Source organism: Bactrocera dorsalis, chromosome 3, assembly GCF_023373825.1.
Source record: "Bactrocera dorsalis isolate Fly_Bdor chromosome 3, ASM2337382v1, whole genome shotgun sequence".
NCBI classification, from domain to species: domain Eukaryota; kingdom Metazoa; phylum Arthropoda; class Insecta; order Diptera; family Tephritidae; genus Bactrocera; species Bactrocera dorsalis.
The window spans coordinates 91,808,562-91,828,326 of NC_064305.1; the positions used below are offsets into that span (position 1 = coordinate 91,808,562).

The window sequence follows — 19,765 nt, forward strand, 5'->3', positions numbered from 1 at the left end:
TTTGCTTTCACATATTTTTTTGCATTTTTGGTTCTCTGATAAACAAAATCGTAATTCAACGTTTCTTGGCAGCCAATTTCTTTGCTTTTGAATAGCTGTTTCAATGGGTTCCAAAAATCCTTCAAGCTTTTCTTGCGTTTGGCAATAACCTTCCTCGAGTATCCACGCAAGTTTGGATTATTGGGAAAATGATATATTGGCAAACCGCACGAGTATACAGTAGTATAGAATAATACATAGACCAAGAGTTCCACTATTTTGTACAAATTTTCATTCAAGGATGACGTCGACGCTTTCATAGTGCAGACCCCTCCATTTTGTATATTTTTACTGATATAAGTGTGAGGGCACAAGGTATCCACCGACTCTAACAAACCCGATTCCCTTTCGGATGTGCTGTACACTCACAATTCCTTGGACTTTGTTGTGCCATAAATTCGAGACGATAATGCCACGAACTATTTTACAACACTTTGTTGCAATATAAATCTTTAATGACACAAAGGCTGGAGACGTTTAATATTCTCGCCACAATGATAACGAACTTGTTGCACAACGACAATTGCAACCAACAAAGGCGAAATATACAAGCTATGGCAACCTTTAAAAAGTGCATTTGTACTAAGCGGCCGAGAGCCGAAAAGGGCGGCTAAGCAATCAACACAGCATTGTTGCATGAGCTTACAGTTTTATGCTGCGCGCTGTTGTTATTGCTTTTACAAAATTTCATTTCATTGCTCGTGCTTTTGTTGTTGTTGCACTTGAATTATGACCAGCGGTGAGCAACTTTCATTTTTAAGATCGACAGTGCGCACAGGCGATGTCGCCGCGATGCGCCCTGCCCCAAGCCACTCCTGTTGCATTGTGTGCGAGTCGCTATCAGGAGCCATTGTGTTGTTTGACGTTTATGTTGCTGTAAATATTTCGCTTTTATGCATTTTTTATTTGTGCAGCGCCAACTGCCGCAGCGTGGCCACAAATGAATTGGCCTTGAACTTGACATCGAAAGGGCAGGCGCACCAACACAGCCACCAGCAGCCACCAGCCACCAGCGAGGCGAAAGCAAGACCAAAGCCACACGCCACAAAGCTCGCCAGCTAGCAAGGTCACGCTTGACGGCGCAACAATCGTGGCGACAGCATCCACAAAAAGTTGCAAACATTAATGACAGCAATAACTGAAAATAAAAGCAACAAAAACACCGAAAGACCGAAACACTGAAACACAGAAAAAGGAAAGCCACTTGGACGCTAATCAACTTCATAAGTGAACTTGCAGCGCCGCGCAGTGAAAGCAACAACGCGCAACACAGTTACAGCAATTGCAATCAATACAGCAACAACGACAACAACAAAGGACCGACAACAGTCAGCAGTCAGCAGTCAGCGCGGCTATCAAGCCGAAAGCAAACAAAAGTATCGCATAAACGAGTTCAGCAAACAATGATGCAACAACTTTGATTTGACTTTAATGTTGCAAGCGTGCAACCAGTGCCACAATGGGCCAGCACAACAAACAAAAGAAGTAAAAAAGAATACTTATAGCGTAATTTAATAAAACGTTCAAGCGATTAGATACAGATATGCACACACACACACATACTCACACAAACAAACAACAAAGCAAAGAGAATGCAACACAAGACGAGCAATTCTTGCTGCAAGATTTGGCGCTGCCTGAACGACCATTAGATGCAGTGGCATTGTGGCATGCAGCAAGCACTGAAGGAGCCAACAAGTGCCGCACACACCCGTTGCACGGCCGTCGGCAGCGCAGTTCGGCTAACAAGCGTCCGAGTGAAATCATGTGCCAGTATGGCCGGCAACTAGCAACAGCCGAAGCACAACACTCCCTTTGACAGCTGCAACTTCTTGCCACTTTGCCAAACGGTAAAGCGCTGTTGTCGTTATCGTGGTTTTCCTCCGATTTCGTTCAACTTTTCGTTATATTATTTAATGTGAGCGTTTTCTACTTTCGTTACATTTTCCTGCACATTCTGCGACCCTCGCAACGCCATAACCAATCGCCGAAGTTATTGCTCTCAATTTCTGTTATTAGATTAGCTTTTGGCCAACATTCGCTTTATGGCAGCGGCGCAGCGGCGCAGCGTTCACCAGCCAAGCACTCGCTGTCAAGCCGGAAAGAATGAAGGCGCAAACGCTGGCCAAAATGCAAGCAGAGCAAAGTAGAAAAGCGAAAATCGCAGAAAGTAAGCAGTAAAGCACTCTTGAGAAAGCAAAAGTGGAAAAGTTAATATTATCTAATTTAAAAATAAAAGTTACAGCCAGCAACAACGTCCGAAAGTGCAATGAATGAAAATCATCACACAAAAAATGTAAAGGTTGCAATTCGGCATTTGTTCGATGGCCACCGGCAAGCGAGGCGAATTGTAAATGATTGAATTGGCAACTCGATTGCCTCTATGGAGAGCCTTCAATGGCTGCTGCTTGACTCTTTTCGCTGATGTTGAAGGCTTTGCAGCTTTCTTTCAATTATCAATTATATTAAGTTCAAATTTGAGCTCTAACTGTATTTACTAAGTTCACCGATGTCTTCTCGTTTCTCGTGCAGAATTTTGTCGCATAAGTTTCGATTTTTTCTTTGCTTATAAAAAAACCAAAATAAAATAATATTTTTTGTTATACGATTTTTTAAGTTCAAACTGTTTTTCTGAATTGAAGAATAAGTAATGCCTAAACTTTGGCAATGAAAGCGCTTTAAGATCATTATGATAATAAAGTAAGACAAGATCCAATCCGGGAAAGCTTTTTCAAAGTGCATCTAAATAAACAGATCTCCTTTAAAATTAGGTTATAATTATTTTTTCTCATATCTTTTCATTAGCTTGGGGACAAAAAAAGTGTTTAGCCCTTGAAAAGTTTTGAAGAAAACTATTACTCATTTGGTGAAGGCATAAAACTTGTTGGGTACTCCAATTTTTTAATAAGCTTGATTAAACATTCAGAAGAGGTGTAAAATCCAATCACATACTCACATAATATTCCTAATTTCTCTACATTATTTCTGTATATGATAATTCGGTCAAAAAATACATTAAAAATATTTTATTATAGTAGTCGAAAAAGTCTTTTCGTATTTCTAATCAAACTTCAACTTATTATTTTCAGACGACCTAAAAACCTCTCACTAGTTTTCCTCCTCAATCTTCCAACCTCTTTATAGAGAAATATTTCTCGATTTATGTACGTGAGCATATCACAGCCCCGTTCGCCAGTCCATTGTGCTTATCTCTCGTTACTCACACCACAGCTGTGGTTACTGCCAAACCGATTGTTGCAGTAAACACCAGCGAACTAATTGAATTTTCATTGAACAATGTCGATTGGCTGGCTGTCTGAAGACTTTGGCCGATTGCCAGACACACACACATACTTTGGCGCTGTGATGGCTTGAAAAATTTCAATGCTGCTCGCAATTTCATTAAGCTTTTCTCAATCGTTTTTTTCCGACAGCTTTTTTCTTTGTGTGGCTTTAATGGCGTCGCGCGATAGCGAAAGTGTTGTTATTATTTCGAATAGAGTCGCAGCTCATATTTTGATTGACGTGTAACGCCACATATCGGTACTTACTATTGCGTGTAATTCACTTAAAATGTGAACAATTTCTGTTACGAAAATTCAATATTTTTATGTAGCAAAGTTTTACTCAACAAAAAAAGCATTTTCTCAACAAATATTTCTTGATCGAATTTTGGGGTTGGGCCGATTGGACCTTATCAAAGACATCAATCATTTTCGCCATCACCTTAATTAGGGTAAAGTGTTAATGGAGAAGGCATTAATAGAAGCAATGAAGTTGCATAACAAAATACCAACAAATTGAGTCATAGAGGAGTTTGGGTGGGACGGTGAGAATGTCGGCAGAAAAGTTTTAAAATTTTACAAGCAGTTTGTATTTCTGTGATGGGAAATTTCGAAATATTTACAGATTGAAAGAGAGAGTAACGAAGGAATTCATGTACTGATTATCGCCGTGAAACAGTGACTGCAATTGCGATATCAGACTTAAATCAAAATTGTTTTTCTAATATGAAAAGCTTATGTGAGGAAAATTCAATATGCCTTACTTAAGACAGTAGGTAATGAACTCCTATTCTTACAAAGTTATTTGCAAAAACTGGGCACAGACATACATACATGGCGCCATATAATTGTAGTTTCGTTTGCAACCTGACCCAATGCATTTACCCTAAAAACATAGTGCTTAGCATGCTTCTTGCTATTTACCATACAATTACAATTAAATCGTCATTGGGACTAAGATTTTAGAGCCAATTGGCGAGTCGAACAAAGCTTCTGCCAAAAGCCGATCCCTAAACGCTCATATATGCATATATAATCAAATAGCCTACTGTGCCACAGACAATGCGCGCTGCAGACGAGCTCACTCTCGCCAGCCTTCAACTGTGGCGACTGGCATTGAAAGTGGCCGGCCAAGCGACCTTCAAGCGAAATGGCAAAGTTGCTGCTGTTTTTACTACATTTTCCTCACGCTGCACAAACGAACGGCGGCCGAACAATGCCACCCGGCGGGCAAGTGAGTCCATTTGCCACAGACACAAAAACGCATTTTAATAGCTACTGCAACACGCCACATCAGCGCGCTATGGCGAGCAACATTCACTTATTGCCGGCCAGTGATATTTGCGGCCACAATTGAATTGCAGCTACAGCAATTGTTGCTGCCGCGTCAGCAGCAATTATTCGATACAATTACTGCAGACAATAATAACAGCCAATCCACCGATGATTCTAGCCAAATGTTAGCCAAATGCAGCCCGTGGTTGTGGCATCTGCCGGCTCTGGGCTACTCGGCCCATTACACGCCTTAATAGCTGCCGCCGCTGCAGCCGCCACCGTGGTTACGGCGGTCGCCGGCGGCGCAAATAGTTTCACTTGTCGGGCTACCTCGTGCTCGGCCCGACTCGACTGCCCGCGGCCACGAACTGCAGTCATTGTTGGCGTTGTTGTAGTCTGGCCGCGCTGTTCGTCGGTTTCCGCTCATTTGCATTCACCTCAGCTGCGGGCAATTGTTTTCAGTTTCTGTGCAACTGCCGACCTTTTCGACTGCCTTCTTACGTCCAACTGGCAGACACAGACAACACAGATTCCGATTCAGATTTGGATTTAGATTTCGCTTTCAATGATTTTCGTTTTCATTTGCCGCGGCTGGCAATCTGCGCTTTTCCATCTATTGTCTACTGTTCGCCGATCGCGCTGCCGTATTTATGTGTCCTTTGTTTTGCTTTGCTTTTAGCTTTGTTTGTTTTGCAAGTTGACAGGATGCATTGGCGCTCCGTTCATATCGTCTCCTCCCAATGCACCTCGCAACTGCAATTTTCACAATTGTGGCCCGCGGCTGTGGTAGCAGCAAAAGTGGCAGCAGCAGAGTGCTTTTTACTCGCTGCTGCACTCTCATTCGTTTGTTTTGTGGAAATGATTGCATGCGCTCGCTTATCATTGGCAGGTTCGTTGCTTGAGTCTTTTGTTTGCGATCGCTGTATTGGCGTTTGCATGCTGCGTGATTGGTTTTTATTATTATTGTTCTTCGGTAATTTGATATGAGAAGTTGCAACTAGCCATTAGGATATCGGCTGCAATGTGATTTTGCCTGCTAGCCGGTGGCCAACTGATTAGTTTCGTGTGTTTTACTGCTCGCTTCAATGAAATTACGTATTCCAAGTCCGAGATATTATGCAGCAATGTGTGCTTAGAATTTGAAATGCTTATGTAATTCACTTTCTATTTAAAGGCAATTAGGCAGGATGACTTTCCGTGACTTTTGCTTGTTTGTGATTCGCAATAAATTAAACATATGGCACTTGCTTCCAAAGAGCGAAAGAAACAGTCAAATAAGAGAGAGTACTGTACGAGTATTTTACTTTTTATATATGAAATGAATTAACTTACAGTGTTCCTATGCAAGACTTGTAAGTCAACTCATCGAACCACGCTAAAATAAAATTTTTGTTCACAAATAATCGGTGTAGTCCAACTAATTAGAGGAGCGTAAATTTGCAAGCATCTTCAGCTAAAAATTATAGTCTGTCGCTTCGGTGCATACAGCACCTTTTATACTACCAACTCTTGCACCTACAAAGTCATAAGCAGAAGAACCTCAAATTAACTTCAACAAAGCATAGGATGTGCCTCAAATGGGTGCAGCTGTCTACTTCCATGCCGCAACTGACAATATTTCGCCACTACAAGCAGCCTTTTTGAGCGCACATGAAACCAACGAAAAGAATCATTCGCCAAATACGAAAATCATAAAGCGTTTTGTCTTCACCAGCGGCGCTGATATTTAAAATAGCCGACGCTGCACTTAGACATCCATCGGAAGAGAAAAAAAAAACACATTTTAATAAACTAAAATAAAAAGAAAAAAATTAAAAAAAAAAAATGAGTTGACTTCACTTCGTATTTGGGCTCTTTAAAGTTATATACCCGGCTTGACTTTTCATTTTGTTTTTCGTGGCTGAATTTTTGGTGTCGCTTGGCGTATATCACGTTTCCACGATTTCTTTGTTCGACAAGCGCCATCCGAAGCGATTGCTCCACAAAACAATCGAATGGGAACACACGAAGATGTGCATGCGCCCCACACTCCAACAACTAAAATAAAATATATCGCACAACAAACAAATGCAAAAACATAATAAGTGCGCCGCAAATCCAGCTAAAGATGCCAGTTTTTGGTGCTGAAATCGGGGAATCCACGTTTGGCATTTGGACCCATTTTAGCTGTGGCACACTGCCACCACTTGTGAGACCAGAGTATGCAACACTACAATATGTAAAATGCAACAAGGTTACATACATATGTTCGTGGGTTCGTGTGTTCATTTCGGCAAATATAGTTTTATTTTGTTGCAATTTACTTAGGCTGTGCCCAACCGCTGGCACTTAAAGGTTACAACTTTGATATATACATAGGTGTAGCTTCTTTTTATAGGCTTCTTTTGTATCAGCACACTTGTGACTTTATCGTCAGTTAGTTTGATGAAAGTCATCTTGTGGATGTTCTGATTTGTATTTTTAACTTTTTTTTTTTTTCCAATTTTGTCCTGTTTTTATTTTATTTCATTCCTTTTTGCATTTGAGGTTCTGCAATTTCTTTCTTATTGGCATGACTTGACGAATGAAGAGGTCATTCAGCTCCCTCAAGCGTTGTTTGAAGAAAAGGACCCTAGAAGAAAATCTGAAGTATATTTTAGGATATTATTAATGATGGACATGGACATATGGCATCTACCTTTAAGATTTTAACTTCGAAAAATCTGGAAGGATGATCAGGGGCTGAAACATAATCTATGGGAATGTCCAGCTTTCAGCCGGTTGAACCGCCTGCAATAGTGCTCTTGGGTCTCCAACCAACCAATACTTGTAAGTCCAGCTAACTCTACGCATCTAACACCCCTCTCCTGGCTGGGCCTTGTTGTATGACCTCCACTTACTTGAACCTTACCACCTTAAAGGGGATTAAGTAATCGATGTAACCACAACAACAACACTAAGATGTATTTTCGTCTTAAAACAGTTCAATAGTTGTGTTAATTTGTCAACAAAGCAGCGGTTTGCTACATTTTCTGGAGACCAAAAGAAATAGATCACATTGACTGACAAAGAGTCTACTTTAGGTGGTAGTAGTAAAGACGATCCCACGTAATAAATAAATCACCAAAATTCAATGTAAATTCCGATAGCGCTGATATATTACCGCGCTGTATGAGTTTGTAACAAAGTCCGTACAAAGAAGATTGTGGCTGCCCAACATGAGTCACAGTACTTTCTTTCACTAAACTGCGGCTTGAGTTCTTAATTGCTCGAACTGTAAAAGCTGTGAATGATTTTCCAATGAAAAGTATTGTTGTTGTTAATCGAAGACGTCAGCGCATCGCTGTGCCTTATTCCCCGCGTTCAAAGGTAAACTACAAGATTAAGCTGCGGTTTGAAACAGGTTTACTCGCATGCATTATTACTAACGGCATTTTTGCATGTGCAATAATGAGAGTAAAAATAATTTAGCGGTAAAACCGAAGATAAACCGACATTGGCAGCAACGAATTTCTTTGTCTTGCGCTGTTCACACCTCCAATGGCCAATGATCAGCAAAATTTGAACACAAACGATTATTCGTCAATAATACAGCTCTTTTCCATTAAGTTGGTGCTGATACGAATTTAAGCAAGACGCAAATGAAATACATTTTTAAAAGAAAAGACTTAAGACACGAACTTTTAGTTACAATCAGATGAGTCTTAACGGGAATTCTGTCAGGCCTGTGAGTTGTACTTAATTATTTCATTTGAATTTTGAGTAGAGGGTTTTCATTATAAATTTCATTTAGGTATGTGACGCGTGATAAATCCCCGCTTTAGTTAAACATTTATCACCACTCCCAGAAGAGTGTCTTTTTTAGAGTGTGCATTTGTCATAAGTGTAAGAGATTGATTTTCTGTAAATTGATAGAAAACTAGGAAAAATCCGCAAATGAAAAAGTTATATTTCCAGACCAAAAATGTAATTTTCCCACCTAGCTTACTGATCCACTAAATGGTAAAATCTAAATATGCGCGAAAAGTTGCCACAAAAGTAAAGAAAATTATTCCAAATCCTCGCAATAAAATGGCATATTTACGAGTTTATAAATTTTTTGCAAAAATAAATGAAACCAAAGTGAACTAGTCCTTAGCACACCGCTGTCAGTCAAGATTTATGCGCCAACTTGAGCCATCCGTCCAAGTATTAAATGGTAAAGAGCAAGCGGAGAATAACAGCAATAATAATTGCAATAAATCCGGCAACGAAAAATAAAAAAAATACCAAAACTCAAAATGCTTGTCAACCAACCAGACACTCAATTCTCCACAACCCTGCCATATTGAAAAATTCCGTTTCTTCCCGAGTGTTGCTGCGTTGTGAATACAAAAGTGTGCAGCGAAATGAAAACAAATCAAAATGCTTAGACTATAAAACCATGTATTAAAAGCTTTATGAGCGCCAACTTCGGCAGCGACTGAAATATGAACCCATTGAAGAACTTCCACTTTTTTTTTGTCCGTTTTCACATCTCTTTGCGTTTATTATGGGCAAGTAGGCGGATTTATGCTGCATTCAAGCCATATTTCAATATTTTGAGGGATCACTCAGTGACTGGTGAGTGTCGGTGCTGCATACTTGCGGCAACACAGATTGGCAGCGCAGATAGGCAGATGGTTAGGCCGCGGAGGAGCGCGCTTGCAGGCTTTCCCGCAACTGAAAAAAAATCCCCACCTTGTCTCAAAAGTGTTGTGTTTGAAGTTTGCCTTCGGTCTTGGACTCAAACAAAATATGAAAATATCAACTGTTAAGGAATACACCGAAAAGGCACGAGCACCAAGCGTTAAATGGGCAACACCCCGATTTCTTGGTCTTCTGCAACTTCTTGCACTCCTTGGTATGCTTGAAACGCTCTCCTATTGTTTTTTTTTTATTGAATTACACAGCCCATCAGGCCGTCAGCCGCATATCGAATGCAGATTTCGTAGATTGATTAAGTGTTCAATAAAAGTGCGGTGAACGAAACCGAAAAAGATTCAGAATTGAAAAAATAAATTTGAAAAAAAAAATGTGACGGAAATTGTGGTTGCGCGCGCGAAGCCCTTTGAATGCGCAACACGCATCGACAAGTAATAAAAGCAGAAACGCAGCCGTCACTCAAGAACGGGTGAGAATTTCTCCTCTGCCCTCCACAACGTCAACTTCCACTTGCTTCCTTCCAATCGAGCAGTTCACAAGACAATGCCGACTTCGTACAAGTGGAAGCGTCCAAAAGGCAAAAACAAGCGGTCCGCAATTGGGCATGAGCGGCACGCACCGCCGCAAGAATAGCAGATGTGTTGCCCGCCGATCCTTGCATACATGTAGATGTATGTACATATGTGTGTGTATGTATGTATGTGATGTGTCCGTAGCAGATTGGCAGGATGTGGATATATCTATTGCGCATATATCATAAGTGATGTTATTGACTTGAACAATACTAAAAGTTCTTCCCAGGGGATTTCCAATGCGAAACTTTTTGAACAGTTTCAGATAAATCGTTTGCAAAATAGTAAATGGCAATAACAAAAACAAAAGATGTTTTAAAAGTATTTTGAAAAAGCTAAGCGGGGACTTTAATTTTTCACTTGCGGTGGTGTCTCATTCAATAATACTGGGTAGTCGAAAAAGTATTTTCGTATTTCTAATCAAACTTCAACATATTTTTCTATATTTTCGAACTTTAATGAAACAAATATGTCCCATTTTGGTCGACCACTTTTTGCCATTTTTCCACTAGAGACATTATCCCATCAATGTAAAACTTTTTTGGTTTCTCGGCGAAAGTAATTTTCAGAGGTTTCCCTTGAAGCCAACTTTACTCCACTTAGAGAGTTCTACGTTGGTCGAAACAAATGGTAGTCCGATGGTGCAAGGTCAAGGCTATATGGTGGATGCATCAAAACTTCCCAGCAATCAGTTTCTCTAACAGTTTTTGCCGAGACATCAAAGATATGTGTGGTCTAGTGTTGTCCTGATGGAAGACGAAGCCTTTTCTGTTGATCAGTTCTGGCCGTTTTTTCGGTTGCTTGCTTCAATCTCATCAGTTGTTGACAGTAAAATGTAGAGTCAATCATTCGATCAGGCTGTAGCAGCTCACAGTGGATGATTCTTTTCCAATTTTCTGAATAACACAACTTTCTTCAGTGCATTTGCAATGGAACTTTTCTTTTGGTTTTGATAAGATCAATAGAAAAGGTGCTTTCTCATATACAGCTTTGGTAAACAATGCGTTTAAACTACAAATATAAGACATACATCAGCTCAAAACTCCTTCTACAACAACAACGCATGTGTCCATCTGCCTTGTAATTAAATTTCAAAGAAAAGTTCTTAAAGCAATTATGTAAATTCCAGATAGTACATACACTGAGTCCCACGCACGTACTTGACTCACACACACACATAGATATACACACATAAAAGCATGAGGGGTTATGCTCTTCGTTTGCGCTGCCGTGGATACTTAACAACAATGACAAAAAACAAGAACGCCGCGGATGACTTATTAAGTAGTGAGCGTGCAACAGTTGCACGTAGCCGTCAATACAGTTATAATGGCATGGCGGCACAAAGCATACAATGTGCGACGCATATTGTTTGCCAGCATATATTCATACTTTGTGCACGTCGTCCGGTGTCATGCGCATACCTTAGGCCCTTCTGTTATCTCGCCAGAACTCAAGCACGACCAAATATCGCTTCAAGTTTCGATGGCGCAACAATCAAAGGCTTTGCAGTGCTGGCAGTGATGAAGCGCGAAAAGAATGCATTTATTAAAAAATAATAAACGACGTGGCAGCGCTTTCTTCGGCGTTAAGTATACAGTACTTGGCTTTAGTGGCGGTTTAGTGCGTTGGCACGTAAGCGATTTCCTGCCCCTGGACGCATGCAAATGTGAGGGGGTGTGCGCATGGTGCGTAACTGTCTATTGAGTACTTATGGCGACAAAGGCAACAAAGTGCATGTGCGTGCGTGTGTGTATGTATTCGTTTAGCGGTTCTTAATCGCTTGCATGCCCGCTTTGGCTTAAGCGCTTTGTCATATGCATTTCCTGGTATTTCGCCTTGACTGTGGCTGTGGTCTAAATTTTCGGGGTTTTTTCCACGCATGCGCACACTCGCAAGCGCAAGCATTCATCCGTATATGGCAAGGCTTGAGCGTTGCACAATTCCTGCTGGTCGTGGCCCTTATTTGCGCGAGCGGTGATTGATTGCTGCTTGCATCTTCACTTCTTCGCTGTGCAGCAAGCTCGTTCCACGACGGGCCATTGTGTTTGAGTGCACAAAAGACCCAAATAACCGTAAGAACTCATGGCTGAAATGCTGTTTTTGTGTTTGCATCTATCTTGGTGCGAGACAGATGCCTCTTGATGTACATGACTTTGCGTACACAATTGGACACATGTGTGTGCGTGGCACACCGTTAGCGGAAAATTAATGTGCTTCGGTTACATTTCGGTTTCTTCGTGTTGTGCGGCAAATTGGAATCAGCGCAGCCGCAAGTCGACCTAAAATTGATAGATGTTTCTTATATTGATCAGCGGCGGCGAGGCGAGTTCACCGAACTCCTGCACACATAATAAATCTTGTGATAGCGCCCTAAATGATGTAAAGTCGTCTAGAAGGTACATGCTGAATTATGTGTATGTGAAATAAAATGATTTAGTGTTCTTTAGTAGCATGGAAAATCGAGTTCGACACGCCTATAGCGACCCAATTTTTCATTTTTTCATATTGCTCAAACTACTCATTAAAAAAAAACATCGCAAAATTTCGTATTTTAGGCATGACGAAATGCTTTAGGTTCTACTGCCGCTTAATCGCTTCGTGCGAGTACCCAAAGTGGTCACATACTAATATGCCAGCCTTGCTCTGGGAAAATAAACATGTCCATGCGATGCTTCAAAGTTGATAGCCTCAATTAACCGCTATTTTTTATGTTTGCCTAATTTATATTGTGTTAATATTGTTTACCGTCAGCGTTCGTTCTATGAACCAATAGTGTTTACCATGAAGTTCGTTGCTTAAGTCTTTTGTTATTCATCAGTCGCCATCATCAACCGCCTAACTGTTTCAGTTATAAAAAAGTCGTAAGTTTACATATCATACTTTATAAAATTCGATCTGCTAAACCACATAAAAATCTACTAAACGCTTTACAATCGGGCGAACAAGAACACAACACCAGATACAAGCTAATGATTATCACCCTGCTACAAGTTCAGAGAATCGTGTGATTCAAACACCAAAAAAGGGCAACAAAAGTGACGCTCACACGCTTGAAATTAAGACAATTTATCTGCCAGGCGCGGCTGATTTAATTCGTGGGCTTCAACGCGTTCGCTTATAATGATCCATAAAGTCATGAAAATGAAGGCAGAAAAAAAAGCACAAAAGGCACTGTCTTCTAATAAAGAGAAGCTTAATTGAGGAAAACTAAACACCAAGCTAAATTACGCACTTCTAGCGTAACAATTACGCTGCTTTGAATAAATCTTAATAAAATTTCCAACTCTTTAGCCACAACTATTCGGAACACACACACGAACTCACTTAAAATGAAAAACAGAACAGAATGCCTGCGTCATCATTACCGTCAACATCATCATTCTTGTTATACTAGCGGCTAGCGAAGAGCAGCAGGGCTCATTGTCAATGCAAGAAGCGACGAAAAGTTTATTGAAATAAAGCAAAGCAAAGCGGAGACCATAAAATTCACTTCCAAAGAAAAGTCATTAAATCAGTTTTATCAGCGATCGCTTTGAAATAAAATGTAAATAAAAAGAACGCTGGAAAAGCACACACACACACGAACACATATACAAACACCGCAAACATATGTTAGAAACCACAACAAACACGCTCGTCTTAGAAACAACAAAGACACGCCAGTGAGCCACCAACTTACCTTTGGCTTCAGTGGAGTCACCAAAGCATCTGCCCAACAAAAGGTGCATGTCTGTTTGGGTGTTTGCTTAGAAATTAGAGCCAAAACAAACGAGACGAAACCCGTAGCGTAACACGGCTGTGAAAATACGAGTCAGATCAAACAGTATTGTGGAGAAAATGAGCAAATGTGTGTGTGTGTGCATGTAATGTAAGCCAGCGGGCAAGAAATATCGAATAACAGGCAAACGAGGATCGAAGCAAAGCAACGGCAGAATCAATAAAGCGAAACGAGTTAATGCAGAGAGACAAATCAGCGATGTAACGAGTTTCTGAAAATCAACATAACAGCGTCTGCAAGGTAACATAACAGCTGTTAGCTGTTAAAGTAACAAAGCGAGAGAGCAGTAACAGAAGGTCTGTAGATAACAGAGTCATGTACCGTTTTGACTGGCTCAGAAGCGCTCATGTTATTTCGTAAAAATGTATATGTTCAAATGTATGGATGAGTGCATAAATGTTGCTGAAAATTATAACATTAAAACTAGATTTATTGGAATTAAAAAAACTGTAAATTAAGTTTCCAAGTTTTGAGTACCTAATCAAAAAAAAAATCATAATAACTCGTTAATCGAAAAACATATAAAATGTTACTACCGATCTCAAAATTAGCAAAGCTGTTATTTGGTACAAGAAATCGCATTACTACTACTACTATAAAACAATTGTAAATAACCTCCGATCCCTTCACTCTACAGTATGTAAATCGAGAGCCTTCCAAAAACTGTCATAATTTAACCATAACTTTTCAAGCCCCCGGATTAGAAATATGTGGGCCACAGTGCCTTTGCTTCACCTTTGGTTTGATTATACTGGAAATCTTTAAACATTATATATGTAAACTTATATATCACCATAGAACACAGAAGGTTCTTCTAATAGAAGCTGTTACTAACACAAACTTTCGGCTCATAACCTTAACTCCCTCTCTCTCTCTTTCTTTGCGTACGCAAAGTGCTAAACCACATCGTTTCACAGAACACTTTCGTGCAAAGTAGCACTATTTAACAGCGTTTAGTCAACATTTTACTTTACACTACGCCAACAAACGTTTCAGTGACTTTCGTTTGCCGCGTCTCTCTCACACATTAAGCCAATTCCCATATGCTCATTCCCAATGTCTCGTTATTGCTGCCGGCATATCCAACGTAGCCGTCGCCGCCATCGCCAACATCATCATCATCGCCGTTTTCGCCGTCATTTAACCAGCAATCTTGGCTTCTAGCCGAGAACGCTTTAGCCATTTGCGTTCTTCACTGCATTTACTTAGCAGCTTTTAATTCTTCACACAAGCGACAACAACAATAACATCAACAGCAACCACAAACACACGAGCGCACAACAATAAGTGAGACTTTAGCGGCGTGAAACGTGACGACGCATCGCAAGCCTCGATTGCTATGACAATGGCAACGACGACGATGACGACGCCGACGACACCAACGACGAAGCTTCATCGCCAGCTCGAGCATCGACTACCACGTCGTTGTGGAGGACAGTTCTATGGCACTTTCAGTCAAGAATTCGTCTCATTATTGTAAGGTTCGTTGCGTTCGAGGCATCGCGTGTGCGCGTCTTCCACAAACGGAACTTATCGCTTTACCGCATTTAGTTAGCGTGAATTTCCAAAGCACCAACCGCCAGCGTTGTGTGAGTGTGTTGATCACCGTACCCACATTGTCTGTTTGACTGAGGAAGAAATCAACGCAGCACTTAACGCTTTCAATTACCGCAAGTGAACACACGCACAAACAAATTCACAAAGAAATTCACCATTTATAGTGTGTGGTGTTGTTGCATGTGAAGCACCAGAAAGTGATTATTTTACAGCAAGAAAAGTGATCGAAATTGTCTCAGCAAAGAAATTTGTTCGCCGTTATTTACACTTTTATTATTGCAATTTGGCGAGAAAATTAATGTAAATAAGTGAAGAAAAAAAAAGAATTACGAGAAACCGCAGTGAAATTGCGCTCATAAAATTTCGTAATTTTGTGAAAGTGTTTTGTGTCGCATGACAATTGGCAGCGACCACCGCCAGCTGCCAGCTCGCCCAGTAACGCTTGTAGGCCATTTGCTGCCGCCAACGGTCGCTGTCGCACGGGCGGTTCGTCACATATTGGCTTTGTGGATATTGTGCTTTACACCTCCGCAGCGAGCGCAACTGTTTTGTAAACAAAAGAAAGTGGAATTTTATTATTCACCCAAAATATTATGAAATTCGCCTTGAAAGTGCAAAATCTGCTGAGAATACAAAGTGTCGCCTAATTGGCTGTGCGAAAGCAAATTGTGAATATTTTCGAAAAAGTAAATCAAATCGAAGTGAAGAAACGCAACGGATTTATGCAATCGACGTAAGTTCAGTACTTCATGGTACTCAATCGAACACACATACATACATACTTAAAATAGCAGATAAAAGCAGTAAAACAATTTTGAATTGGAATATTTTAAAGGTAAAATGTTTTTTAGAGATTTTTTGAATGCTTAGAGGGTGACTCTTAAATTAGATAATACATATGATAAGGTTGGATACGTATTAAAAACTACACAAACTGATTTATAACGTTCAAGAATTAAATTTTATGTGCATACAACAATCAGAGGAGAGAAAAGTTTAGATTTGTCTAAAAATATATTGAAATTTCAATTTTGCCTCATCAAAATAAAATAAAATAAAATCGTCAATTCTATAATCATAATAATTATGTGAATATTCTACAGAAAACTAAGTCGACTCTCTGATTTACTCAAATCTGCTTATAAGCAAAATATCACGCTAAGTTTAGAAACGAATTTTTTTCAAAAAAAGATTTCCGAATTTTTTGTCAAAAAAGTGTTTTCGTATTTCGCCAATAGATGTCGTTGAAGTCGATATCTCCAGTGCTATCAATCACATTGAGTGAGTATCACATATAGTGAGTAAAAATAATGAAGAATGCTTGTCGCAGTTTTTCGCCGAGAAACCAGAAAAGTTTAACACTGATGGAATGATGTTTCAAGCGGAAAATTGCAAAAAGTGGTCGTGCAAAATAGTACATATTTGGTACATTAAAGTTCATTATAAATATAAAAAAATATGCTGAAGTTTGATTAAAAATACGAAAAGACTTTTTCGACTACCCAATATTATTATTTCTTTGAAAATCCCGTAAAAGAAAGGGACCTATTACTTCTACCAATAGTCAGATATAGATCAGCATGAAAGATACCCACCCTGTAACGAATGTAATCACAATTACTTGTGAGGACTCGTTTTGAGAAACATACCGTCGAGGTGGTCCTTAAAAGGAAACAGTGGACTAAGGCTCCGTTGACAATTCTTTTATTTTTAGTGAATAATAATTCTATAATCTTGCTAAATTATTTATAGAAACACATAATTGGATATGGTCGCATGAGGCCTTAGTCTGTAGCAACCAAACATTTGCCTTCATTTCAACACCAGCACCTCTTCAGGCCTCACGCTAGAGTTATATTATATTATGTTTATGTCTAATGCTTATTTAAGTGGAAATCTAATAACCACGGCCGCACATTCTTTACGGGCTTCAATGGACATTTCTTTAAAAGGCTATTAGTTGCCCTTTCTATTTTCAATATATAAGTGTTCACACATGCGATTCCCTTTTGCTGCAAAAGTGGCACAAATACCAAAAGAAACTTACAACTTAGAATGTGCTACCATTTATGCTGCCAGCAAAACTCACCGACTCGCCTGAAAATGGCGACTTTCCTAGCTGCCTTGCCACAGTAGTTGACGGCACACGAGCACGTATTTAAAGCGCTCTTCTAATATATTGTTTATTTTCGCTAAGCCTTTACTACAATTCCTATAAATCACACGGACCCCTCGCTGGTCACGCCAAAGTGCAGTCCAAATATGTGCGCTTTGACACCCAGAGGAGGCCGCGGCGGCAAAAGAAATCAAACCGAAACGCCCCTGTGCACAGTAGCAAACAATGGCAACAACAACAACGAGAACTAAAGGTGTTGTTCAGAAATTTGTTAGAACAAATAAAGCATAAATTACGGAGGCGCATTGTCCGAGGCAACAACAACAACAACAAATTAACACACAGTTCAACGGCGATGGCAGCGCATTTAACCCCGATTCAAATGTAACGTTGCATTTCGGCCGTTTATTTGCTTTCATTTCCTGTCTATGTACCGCGATTTGTGTATTGATTTCCCCGGGGCCCAACCCGGGGCACAAGTAATGTTTTGGTTTTGCTTTTTAAGCATTTAATATTAAATGTTTATGGCTTTTTGGCGACGCAGAGCGCCGTGCTGCATATGTAATTAGATAGCGAAGAAGCAGTTGAGCTCAAGCCACCAGACAAACATGCGTCTGTATGTATATTCTGGCAATAAGTATCCAGTGTTAATGTCGTTAGGATTTTTGACGTTTTCGTACTTTGCGTTGAAGTTCTATTGAAAATCATATTTCTGAAACACACACACACGCATATATCATTTCAGACACATGCAGGTATAGCTCACCAGTTTTGGACGCGCGTTTCTGTTTTACTGACTAATACGTAGATATATTTGTACTTGGTGTTGTTGTAGCGGAGCGTTGGCTGTCGACTTTGGCAATGGCAATGGTCGTCTTCAACGCGGTTAGTAATCAAATCATAAACACCGGTTTGTCGAACGCTGAGCGGCGCAGCGCGCTTCGTCAGCGCGTCATAACTTCACCGCATCGTAGCGTTTCAAAGCAGCTGTTCGTGGCGCGCTGCGAGTTTGACGTATGGCGTCAAAGCTGCTTTGTTTTTGTGCGTTTTCATCCATTTATTTATCTATATGTTAATGAAATTATGGAATTTAAATTTGTCGTTGCGGTTTTCGAACAATTTACTGCTATTCTCGTGTGGTATTTTCCGATCGTTTACACCCAACCCACTCGCAAAGCAACCAATTCCATTTAGGTAGTATACTGGCCCATTGTGCCTTCCCTTTTGTTGTGGCTTAGGTGTTCGTGTATGTGTGTGTGCGTGAAAAATACGTTACTTTTATTTATAACAAAAATCAAAATCATTTTTTTATTCATTCTTCCGATCGACTCCACCTTTTTATTGTATTGATTGTTCCCTGCTTCATAAGGTCGCTCCCAAGTGCTTTCGGAGACCTCGTTATACATATGTACATACCCTAAGCTTATTCACTCATCGCAACACAATTTCATGTGTCATTACTTTTGGTGTGCTATGTTATTGTTGTTATTGTCATTGCAGGTTTGCATATTAATTGTGTATTGAAGTCTATGAATCTCATTGTTGCGCAGCAATTATCAGCAGCACTTCATTCGTTTTGCTTTATTCTAATTCGCACTCGCATATAAAAGCTCACACGTGGTCAAAAATCTATACAATATTACATGACAATTACATTCTGCATACATTTTCGGCCGATATCTCTGTCATTTGCATTGTAGAATACAATCGATTATCCGATATTTATATATTTTACACATCGTTATTATTCTTCAGCGTAGAGCAATCTTGTGGATCGTTTTATCTAATTTCATATAAATTATTTAATAAATATAAATAATAAACTAGCACCAAAGTTTTTATTTCTGTACACTGAGACAAACTTCCGCTCGTATTTATGGTTGGTTGTAGTCTTATAAGAAACACCTGCTTAATTTCAACAACAAATATTTTTGCAAGCAAGAAATAAAGCTCATTTCATCTTATACTTAGATCTACAAGATCTGATCCTCACTTGAACTAAATTTTTACATTTGTCAGATTTCTTTCTTGGCTCTCATAATTTATCTTTACTATGGAGAGATTAGTTTGCAGAAATATTCATAAAAATACTCATGAATTTCAAGAATCACAGAATAATTTTGAATCTGAAAAAGGAACTAAAAAGTGAGGTCTGAGTTATTCTTCGCTGAATTTTCAGTTTTCCACGAAAATTTTAAATGTACTATGTGGAACCTGAAATCTCAAAACCTAAGCAATTTCCAAGTGTCTCCCTTAACTTGGTTAGGTTAGTTTAAGTTAGGTTTTATGGCTGATTTAGAGCGATCGCACGTGGACTGCTATATGTAGTCCTTTATGAAACCATAGAAGAACTCCTGTGTTCGAACTTATAAATTACTAAGTGTAGTAGCCAAAACTAATTTACAAAGGCGGTTCATTTCCACTCCCGCTAGTTCAGTGGGATGGGATGGAAGGTATGCGCTCCCAAGTAGTTAAGTCA

General features: G+C 39.7%; 1 protein-coding gene across 7 annotated transcripts in view; it reads left to right on the forward strand.

Moving 5' to 3' along the window:
* The window catches only part of LOC105230547 (uncharacterized), a 168,650-nt gene that overhangs the window by 134,083 nt on the left and 14,802 nt on the right, over nucleotides 1-19,765 (forward strand). Inside the window, exon 1 of one of the 7 annotated variants that reach the window (XM_049452192.1) lies at nucleotides 14,624-16,005. The exons of 5 other annotated variants lie outside the window; for them this stretch is intronic. The gene's annotated coding sequence lies outside the window, so the exon portion shown is untranslated. Of the gene's footprint in view, nucleotides 1-14,623; nucleotides 16,006-19,765 lie in introns of those variants that run through there. One more of the 7 variants, XM_011211359.4, reaches the window with a different exon arrangement.